We start from the raw sequence: 9,968 nt of genomic DNA on the forward strand, positions 1-9,968 counted from the left end.
AGCCTGGGAACTGGGGCACTGAGCTGCCTGCCAACGGTTTATATCAACCAGGAATAATTAAAATGACAGAAGTTATTCGAAAACATCTGTCTATAAACTTATGGATGGAAAAAGAGTAGCTGGAAAGGGCTAAGGGGGAGAATCACAAACTAATTGAAAGCTTACAAAAGAGGGCTTATGTGTAAGGATCTGTAATTATTTACAAGACAAAAGAGTTGCAATAATGCTCTTAAAGAGTATTAAGAGGTGTTTTACACATCACAATAGGAAAATGGCAAACAGGAGATTTTTCTCAAAAGAATTAATGGCTGCTCTATGTATGAAAAGACAGTCAATATCACTAGCAATAAAAAAATGAAAATCAAAGAGGAAATGTGGAGTGGTTTTTCACACATCACATTGGCAAAGATTGAACCGATCTACCACTACCTAGAAGGCTAATGTGAGGAAAAGGAAAAGGGGATATGCTCCAATATATTGCCGAGGCTGATGAGGGGTAAAATTGGTCAGCTTTTGGAGGACAGTTAGGCAACATGTGTCAGAATATCAACAAAGAGGCTGCCCTGTGATCCAGCAATTCCAGTGTTAGGAATTTTATCCTAAGGGACAGTTTGGATCTGTGTTTAAAGGTGTACATGCCTTTTGTTCACTATAGTGGTATTTATCATGGAGAAATGTTGGAAGTGCCCCACGTGTCTATCAATTGGGTATTATCTAAATTAATTATGATACAGCTATACCAATTAGCTACAGGCTGTGGGTTGGGTACATGTCTCATATCAGTCAGTCTCCTAGAGCAGTGAAATAGCTGGAACATGTTTTCATGGCAGATGTTGGAAGATTCTAGAAGGGTGAGCAGAAACAAGCAATGCCTCTTAAGGCCTTGGCTCAGAACTTGCATACTATCACTTCTGCCCACATCCCATTGGCTGAAACAAATCTTTTGGCCAAATCTAACTTTAATGGGGAGGCAGTAAACTCTGCCTCCAGTAGAAGGAACTGCAAAGTGACAAGACAAAGTATGTACTTACAAGGAGAGGTGAAGTCTACCCCAAAAGTGGAATGCATTTATTCAGTCTGGAGTTTCGCTACCTGAAGTGAAATGAGTATATATTTTTTGCCTCTGAGTACATAACTTTGAGTAATTATGTTTAAGGCTCTAAGATGGGTAGCAGTATGCTTATACTGTTTAAGTGATTTCAAAAATTTTTTTCTGAAACAACAGAAGTCATACTAGTTGAGTGAAAAATGACCACAACATAGAATCTAGTCGTTTAGCTCTTTTGGTTAGAGCATTCTGCAATAAGGCTGATGTCCCAGGTTGGATGCCCATATAACTGCTGTTTCGTACCCATGGATTCTCTTATAAGACGTCCTGCCTGATGGAGGGGGTGAGGAAAGAAAGACCAGACTGTGTTCATGTCATGACTATGAAAACATTTCAAAATGGATGTTCCCCAACAAGAGATCAGTACATTTGGAACAACATGATTAGATAATAATAGGGTGTAAGCCATTTAAATATCTTATAGGCAACTGAAGTGTACGAAACCCTGTGAACAAAGGGAAATAACTTCAATGCATTTGCTGAGAGAGAAATTGTAAGGGCTCCTCTTGTACTTACTTAGTAGGTAGCCCCTGACTTATTATAATGTTTACCTCAGCTAATCCAGGTAGGGTGGGATCCATAGAGATAAGGAGTCTCTGTGTAAGGTCTCTGTATGAGAAAGTGATTCATAATTGTGCAAATGCAAAAAAAAAAAAATGTGGAGATTGAATTAAGTAACATATGGCATGTGATTGTTTGACAAAAAAGAACCAACATATTACAGTATTGATGGATATTGTTCTGATCTTGAGTGTGCCATTACTCTTCACAATAATTTATCGGTAATTATAAGTTATTAAATACTAAATTATAATTATGGTGTTTTTCTTTAAATAACATTGTAAACAATTTCAGTATTTTGTTTTTTAATATATTATTACATTGTCTGGCCCATCAATAAAATGGATCAGGGTTAAAATTTAGGGTAGTATTCAAAAGAAAAAATAAAGATAACAGTGAAAGCGCAAAAGATGATCCATCTTGATTTAAAGTTAAAAGAAAGTTAACAAGAATGACACTGTTTGGTTTGCTAAAGCTGCCAGAATGCAATATACCAGAAATGGGTTGGCTGTTTCAAATGGGGATTTATTAGATTACAAATGTACAGTTCTTAGGCCATGAAAATGTCCAAACTAAGGCATCAAGAGGCAGATACTTTCTCAGAGGAATGGCTACTGGCATCCTGATTCCTCTGTCACATGGAAAGGCACAGGGCAACGTCTGCTAAACATCTTACTAAACATCTCTGGGTTCTTTGGGCTTTTACTGTCTTTTTATCCTCTTACAAAAGACTCCAGTAAAGAGAATTAAGACCCACCTTAAATTTGGTGGGCCATGTCTCCATGGAAGCAACCTAATTGAAAGATTCTGCCCACAATAGGACTGTACCCACAATAGGACTGCACCACGAGAATGGATTAGAAGAGCATAACTTTTCTACTTTCAAACTGCACAGAAATAAAAAAACATATACAGAAATCTTTATTCTGTTAGCCCCCAATGTTGGTGAGTTGCTGTCAGTAAACATCGCTGTTTCGGTTTGCTAAAGAAACAGTGTTGAAATGGGATTGTTGAAATGGGCTGGCTTTTACAATGTGGATTTATTAGTTTCCAAATGTATAGTTCAAAGGCTGTCCAAAGTAAGGCATCAAGAGGGAGATTCCTTCTTAAGAAAGGCTGCTGGCATCTGGGATTCCTGTCAGATAGTGACACACATGGCTGGCATCTGCTGGTCCTTCGCTCCTGAGTTTTGTTGCTTTCAGCTCTTGGTTGCAGTGGCCTCCTCTTTGAGCTTCTGCGGATCCTCTCTTAGCATCTCTAGGAATATTCTCTCTATATTCTCTCTTGGGTTTTTCCGTCCTTTATCCTCTCATAAAGGACTCCAGTAAAAGGATTAAGACCCACCTTAAACAGAGTGGGTCACTTGTCAGATAAATAACCTAACCAAAAGATCCCATCTATAATAGGTCTGCACCCACAGGAATGGATTAAAAGAACATGGCCTGTTCTGGGGTACATAACAGTTTCAAACCACAATCATCCATCACATTAATAAATGTGCTTGAAAAATGGTATTGTGTTGTAGTTTATTTGTATTTACTTTGTAAATTAATTTTGGTTGTAGAGTTGTCTAAGGTAAGGCGTTTATATGTAGTTTGAAGTTTGTACATATTTTAAGAACATTACAAGAAAAATACCTTACTATCAGAAGCATTTGAGAATTTATTTTCCCTATAGAAGAAGTTGGCTCATAAGATTGGTGAAAGAGATGATAGATAGATGACAAAATAAAGATTTTCTATGATAAGAATAATGGGTAGGCAAAGAAGGTATATTAGTTTTCTATTACTGTTGTAACAAGTTACTGCAAACGTAATGGCATAAAACATAAATTTATTCTCTCACAGTTTGGGAGATCAGAAGTTCAAAATTACTCTCACTAGGCTAAAGTCAGGGTATTGGCAGGCTGGTTCCTTCTGGAGGCCCTAGGGGAGAATCCGTTTCCTGGGCTTATTTAGCTTCTGGAAGCTACTTGCACTCCTTGGCTTGGGATGTCTTCCTCACATCACTCCAAATTCTTGTTCTGTCATCACAGCTACTCCTTCCTTTGACCTTCTTACCTCTCTCTTACAAAGACCCTTGCAATTACATTTAGGGCTCATCTGAATAATCCAGAATAATCTATCCCATCTCAAGATGTTTAATTTAATCAAATCAGCAAATTTCCTTGGCCTTATAAGGCAACATTCACAGGTTCCAGGGATTAGGACTTGGACATATTTGGGGGACCACTATTCTACCTACCACAGAGGGGAAGAGTTATATTTAGACTCAGTTTGGAAGAAGGAATGGGAAATAGAATTGGGCCAAGAGAGGTACATTCTTCATGCGGTAATATATTCAGTTTGGACTTAATCACTAAATAGATTCTTTAAAAGAAACACTGAACATGAGGAAAGACTTGGAAAATGGATTTATGGGAGAGAAAATATAAGGGTATTATAATTTTTTTCCCAAAATGTAGAAAGCGATATGAATGTTTGTAATGAGCCATTCTTCTTAACAAGCACTGGATGTTAGTAACCAACCATTGTTTTCATAAACAAATACATAAATCACAGTAACATTGGTTTACATTCTAGAGAAAGAAGGAGACATACTGATTTCTTGATTGAATGAAATTATTAACTACTGGAATAGAGATATAATGAATGTTTTGGAATCTTATAGAAAATTTAAGACTAGGATGGAACACTATACCATTGGAGCTAGTGGGAGACTGTTAGGAGAGGCCAGTATAAGGTGAATTGAGAAGATTTTGAATGCACTGAGCCATAGCTTGCCCTTTTTGCAATGCCCCCTAAAGAATGAGATTGCTCTAAAGCCCTTCTGATTGTTCATTTGACTTGGAAGAACTTTCTGGCCAACAGCAGTTACATGATCCATGGAGCATGGATTTAGAATTCCATTGGTAACTTCTTGAACCTTGACTAATCATGTCCATGTTTACAATAACACATGGGGTAGAATTAGTGAGGTCCTCCTTAGTTGCGTGTAGCACCCCACCAGAGTAAGTGTCACATCAGGGCTGCTGCATGCACTAGTGTAGATCTTGCAGGGCTTGACACAGGATGTGCAAGCTGTGCAATCACTCTGTGCTTGGTCATCTTGAGATCTTAATTTCAACAATTGGTCTTGCATTTTTCATTTTGCACTGGGCCCTACAAATTATCTAACTTGTTCTGCCCATATAACCTATGCAGTGTCCCTGCCACTCACCTCTGTATGATAATGCCTGTCCAAATTAAAAAAAAGTTTGCACATGAAAACAATGTAATAGAAATAAGCATTTATAACAATCACTATTTACTAAATTGCAACATCGTCATTTACTAAATAATGATTCTTTTGGGCAGTATTTCTCTTTATCTCACAGCAACCCTTTATATAGCGCAGTGTATTAGTTTGCTTAAGTTGCCAGGATGCAATATACCAGGAATGGAATAGCTTTTAAAAAGGGAATGTACCACATTGCAGATTTACATTTCTAGGGCCATGAAAATGACCACACAAAGGCACCAACAAGAGGTTGCTTTCCCTCACAGAAGGTTGATGCCATCCGGAACACCACTGTCAACTGGGAAGACACGTGGCTGGCATCTGCTGGTCCTTTTCCTCCTGGGCTTTGTTGCTTTCAGCCACTGTTTCCTGTGGGGGTTTCTCACTTGGCTTCTCTGAGGGTGGGTTTCATCTCTTGGCTTCCCTTGGCTCTATCCAGGTTCTGGCTTGCTTAACGTCTCATGATGAGGTACAAGGCAACATCTGCTGGGCTCTGCATTTCTAAACCTCTGTGTCTCATGTTGGCTCTGTTGGCTCTGTCTCTTCTCCAAAATATTTCCTCTTTTAAAGGACTCCAGTCAACTAATCAAGACCCACTTTGAATGGGCAGAGTTACATCTCCATCTAATCAAAAGGCCACACCCTAATTTGGGTGTGCCACATTTCCATGGAAATAATCTAATCAAAAGGGTTTCCACCTTACAATATTGAATGAAGATTAAAGAACATGGCTTTTCTGGGGTACACAACAACTCCAAACCAGCACAAGCAGAAAACAGCCTTAGATGCTAGAAAACCTGCCTGTTTTGTTACAGAGCTGATACACATCAGAGCCAAAAAAATCAGATGGAAGTATGTGGCTCCAAAACCTATACTTCTCCAAAATTAGCTATTTTCTCTGTCATTTCTCTCATAGATACTGTATTTTAGGAAGAACAATTGCCTTTATAGCTATTTTCATAATGGAATTTGCTTTACTTTTGGACATCTCTAACTGAAGAAAGTTCTTCCTTATTCTGAAATATAGAAAAAGCTTTGTGCACAGTGATTCTTATTGTAGCATTATTTAAATATATAAATATTTGGAAACTGCCGAAATAGCCAACAATAGGTAGAGGGTTACAGAAATTAAGGTGTAGCTATAAAATGGGCTGTTAAATAGTTATGAAAATTGCATTTAAGATTTTAATGATCTAGAAAATAGTTTTTGCAACGTAAATTAATTATAACAAAAAAGGGCTTATTTCAACCATGTGAAAAGAACATAGAGAATAAGACTTGAAGGAAATACTCTCAGAAGTTAATAGAGGTTATCTCTGAGTGGCAGGATTAAGGATAATTTCATTTTTGTCTTTACGCTTTATGGTATTTTCCAAGTTTTTTTATAAGTTATGAAAACTCCATTTATAATTTAAAAGAGCGAATTAAAAATGAGTTAACTTATTATTCAGTAAATATTTATAGAACATCTACTGTGTGCTGGGCTCTGTTTCTGGTACTGGCAGTAAACAACCAAAGTCCTTGCCCTCATTCAGTTTACAGTCTGTAATTCTTATTTTAGTGAAATCTGTCACCATTAGTTGGGCATCCACGCCAAGCTGATAGGCACTATTGGACTGATAGGTCCAATTTACTCTCTCTCGCTTTCTCTTTTTTAAATGAAATATTGTTAAGTATGGTATTTTGTTCTTGGAAAGGTGATTTTTTTTTCTTATCTGACAAATACAGTCTCTTGTGATATTTCTGTTTCAAGAGTTTAAATTCTGACAAAGGGTATATTCATTGTCCCTTCTAGCTTTGAGATATTTGTGGATTATTCAAGCATATTTTCTCTGGCTTTATTCAGGCCAGCTGTAAAGATATGGATGGAACAGTACCAAGTAAGGGTGCACCTCTGAGATGCCCTTCAGGTCACTGATACTTGAATAAACCCTTGGTGTGATTGTTCAGACAATTGCCTTAGGTCTTGAGAAAGTCATGAAAGATTTTTCTAAAAGTCTTACCGACAGTAAGATGTATTTATGGAATTTTCCTGTTAAACCAGTTTAGTGAACTCTATAAAGGAAGGAAATGAGGTCAGTTTGACACACTCGGTTCTTAGAGAGCCCACTCCGCCCCTTAGAGTCCACTGCCTGCTTTTCCAAGTACCTATAAACCATCTGTTAAGTAATCCGTTATGGAATTTCCCTGGTGAATAATTTTAACTTCATCTGTCTACTGTCTGGGAATCCACTTTTTTGTAAATCAGAACAATATTTTCCCATAATAAAATGCTTGTCAGGCTTGAATGGAGAATCACAAATACCTAGATAGGTGGTCCTGAAGATGGAAAATAGTCTCTAATCCCGATTAACTTGAAGACCATAGAAGTGTCTAGGCCTCTGCTCGGCTGTCCTGAAGGCTCTCAGAGAGAGGTGAGCTCTGTTAATTAAACACTCTTCATCTAAAACAAAGCTTGCCAGCACAGGGAGATTTCAGAAGAACGATAAATGTGAATTTTATTTTGCATTTAAAAAGCCACACTTTACACAATTCACATGTTGGAGAAAAGATTGATAGGGGAACTTCTTAAGAACACGAGGAGGGGCTGCTGGTAATTTGCATATTAATTTATGTACCTAAAATGAATGCAGACAGCCATAAAATGCACTTGTAATAATTATACTACCATTGAACTGTGGGATTTTAATTAAATGGAATGTTTTTATCTTGTGTTTTTCACGTTAACCACGTTGCTATGGATGTCAAGCTGTTCCTGCAAATCAAAGCATTGGAGATGCCTGATCCCAGCCTTTCATGGGGCTAAGGCCAGCAGTGGTCTGCATTCCAGGTCTATGGCCCCCAGGTCTGGGGCTCTGGGCAAGCTCTGGGCATCTCTTCTTTGTGCACGCTTTAAAGTAGGGCTGTGGAGACCCAGATCAGTCACATGGACACAGGACTGGCATGACAAACCTTGGCTTTGGAAATGAGAAAGAAATGATAGTTGAGACCGGTGCGCCTTTTAAGTAAACCAGAAAATAAAGCCCTGGATATTCTCCTTGAGATGCTTTTGCATTATTTGTTTGTCAGCACTGACTAGTCTCCAGCTACATTGTGGGCATGGCAGTGTCCAAGAAAGAATCCGTGTTACACAAATGATCAGTTTTACATTTTTCAGTGCAGCAACAAGAATGCTCTTTTACCCTCTTATTTGAAGTAGTGCTACTTGTGACTGATATAAATGATTGCCAGTGTGTTTTGATGTTCTGGGCTGAACACTGCTTTGCCTCTTGGTTTTTATCTGAGTTGTGCCATCCCAATCCAATATCCTCAGGGCAGTAGCAGAGACTGGGTTCAACCAAGTCAATGCCAACGCCATACTTTGCAGAATGGACTCAGGGCACTAAAGCCGGAGGTGGAGAATATCTTTGTTGATATAAAATAAGTAACACACAGGCAAGAGAGTTAACAGGAAAGTAACATCATATACATGCAAGGTGTTATAGTTAATTATGACTTTTGTTACAACTTGCAGATTTAGGGACTTTTTATAACGTCTTTGTAATATATCGGTTTCTTCCTGAAACAAACAAAAAAAAGGAGTTTATATAATGGTCCAGGTAGGTATGTTTCATAGAACTACTCAAGGGCAGGGATGTGGAAGGGATTCAACAGAAAACACTACAGGGATAGGGAATTTGACAGAAACCCAGGGAATGAAGCATGTGCTCTGTGTCTCTTTCTCTCTGTTTGTGCTACATTCTTTTCTCTTGTTAGACTGGCTTTTTCTTCTGCTCTGTCTGCAGAGCAGGCAGAGCCAGAGACCACTGAGACCGCACAAGTACTCATCCAGCCTCAAAGAGTGTGTCTGTCTCTGTCGCTCTCTCTTTCTCCCTGAATTCCAAATTTCCAGAGGCAGGACCCTAGCCCAGCTTCGATCAATCACCTAACCCTGGACCAATCCACTGTGGCCTGGGGTGGGGACATGAGTGCATCCGTACATGGGAGCAGGCCTGGCTGACACATGCGAACTGGGTTGGGAAACACCAAGTGCCCTTATCCATATGCCTCTACCTCTTTTTAGTCTTTTAAGTCTATTCATTGACTTTATCTAAGAATTTTCCTAGTAAGGCAGAAGATCAGGAAAACCAAGGTTATGATGGTGAGGCCTTGGCTCTTCATATCTTTTTAAAGCTAAGGGAATTCTAAATACCTGACATGCTCTTCAAATGAGTCACTGAGAAGAGCGTCAGGATAACCCCAGCCTGGTAGTGTTGACAAACTGGTGAAGGAATAGATGGGTGGATACTCTGAGGCTGCCTCTGAGAGTTGGATTGATGCCAAGACACCATTTTCCGGTACATAAAAGAAGGATTTGGTCAGAAAGCACTCTGAAATTATACCCATTATATACTGAGTGGTCCACATAAAAACAGTCAGTACTACAGCCTTAATAAAAATTTAGAAAGCAGGGCCACAGATTTTATCTGTGACTTCCTGCAGTCTCCTAAGTTTTAGTTTCTTCTTTGTCCTATTATTTCAAGCTTTTTTCTCCCTCTTTTTCAGCATCCCAATTTATTGCTATGACATCCCATATTCTATGGACTTGGCACATATTTTCCTGCAATTCTCAAAAGCTGCAAACATTTTTTTTTAAGTTGTGAAATTAAAAGCTGAAGAAGGCAAGAGCTGTGAAGTTGTCATTATTGCTATTATGACATGAATTATCAGTGAATAATCAATACATATATTCTTGTCTAATCCGAGAAGCAAAATAAAATAAAGGGATATGATTGTACCAGCATTCAAAGAATTTGGTGTTGTCCTGTCTTCTTTATCATCATAAATCTTGATTGACATTATAATGTGACCAGTATCATCAAAGAAACATACACCAAATGGGGGCTGACCAACCTGACTTGGTTTCTATGTATGTTTCATGTCTGTCTGCCTGACTACCACAAAGTCCCATAGCACTTTCTTTGTAGTAGGGTCAGAATTAGGGCGATGGCTAAATAAGCAAAGGGCAAATTCCCAGAAG

The 9,968-nt window shown here is 38.5% G+C and overlaps 1 long non-coding RNA gene across 1 annotated transcript in view; it reads left to right on the forward strand.

The window, feature by feature from the left end:
* Positions 1-9,720, forward strand: part of LOC143679517 (uncharacterized) — a 51,312-nt gene extending 41,592 nt beyond the window's left edge. The window contains exon 3 of the long non-coding RNA XR_013173811.1: positions 9,494-9,720. This is a non-coding gene — a long non-coding RNA (uncharacterized LOC143679517). The remainder of the gene's footprint in view (positions 1-9,493) is intronic.
* Positions 9,721-9,968: the final 248 nt, after the last annotated feature.

Source organism: Tamandua tetradactyla, chromosome 4, assembly GCF_023851605.1.
Source record: "Tamandua tetradactyla isolate mTamTet1 chromosome 4, mTamTet1.pri, whole genome shotgun sequence".
Classification (NCBI taxonomy): domain Eukaryota; kingdom Metazoa; phylum Chordata; class Mammalia; order Pilosa; family Myrmecophagidae; genus Tamandua; species Tamandua tetradactyla.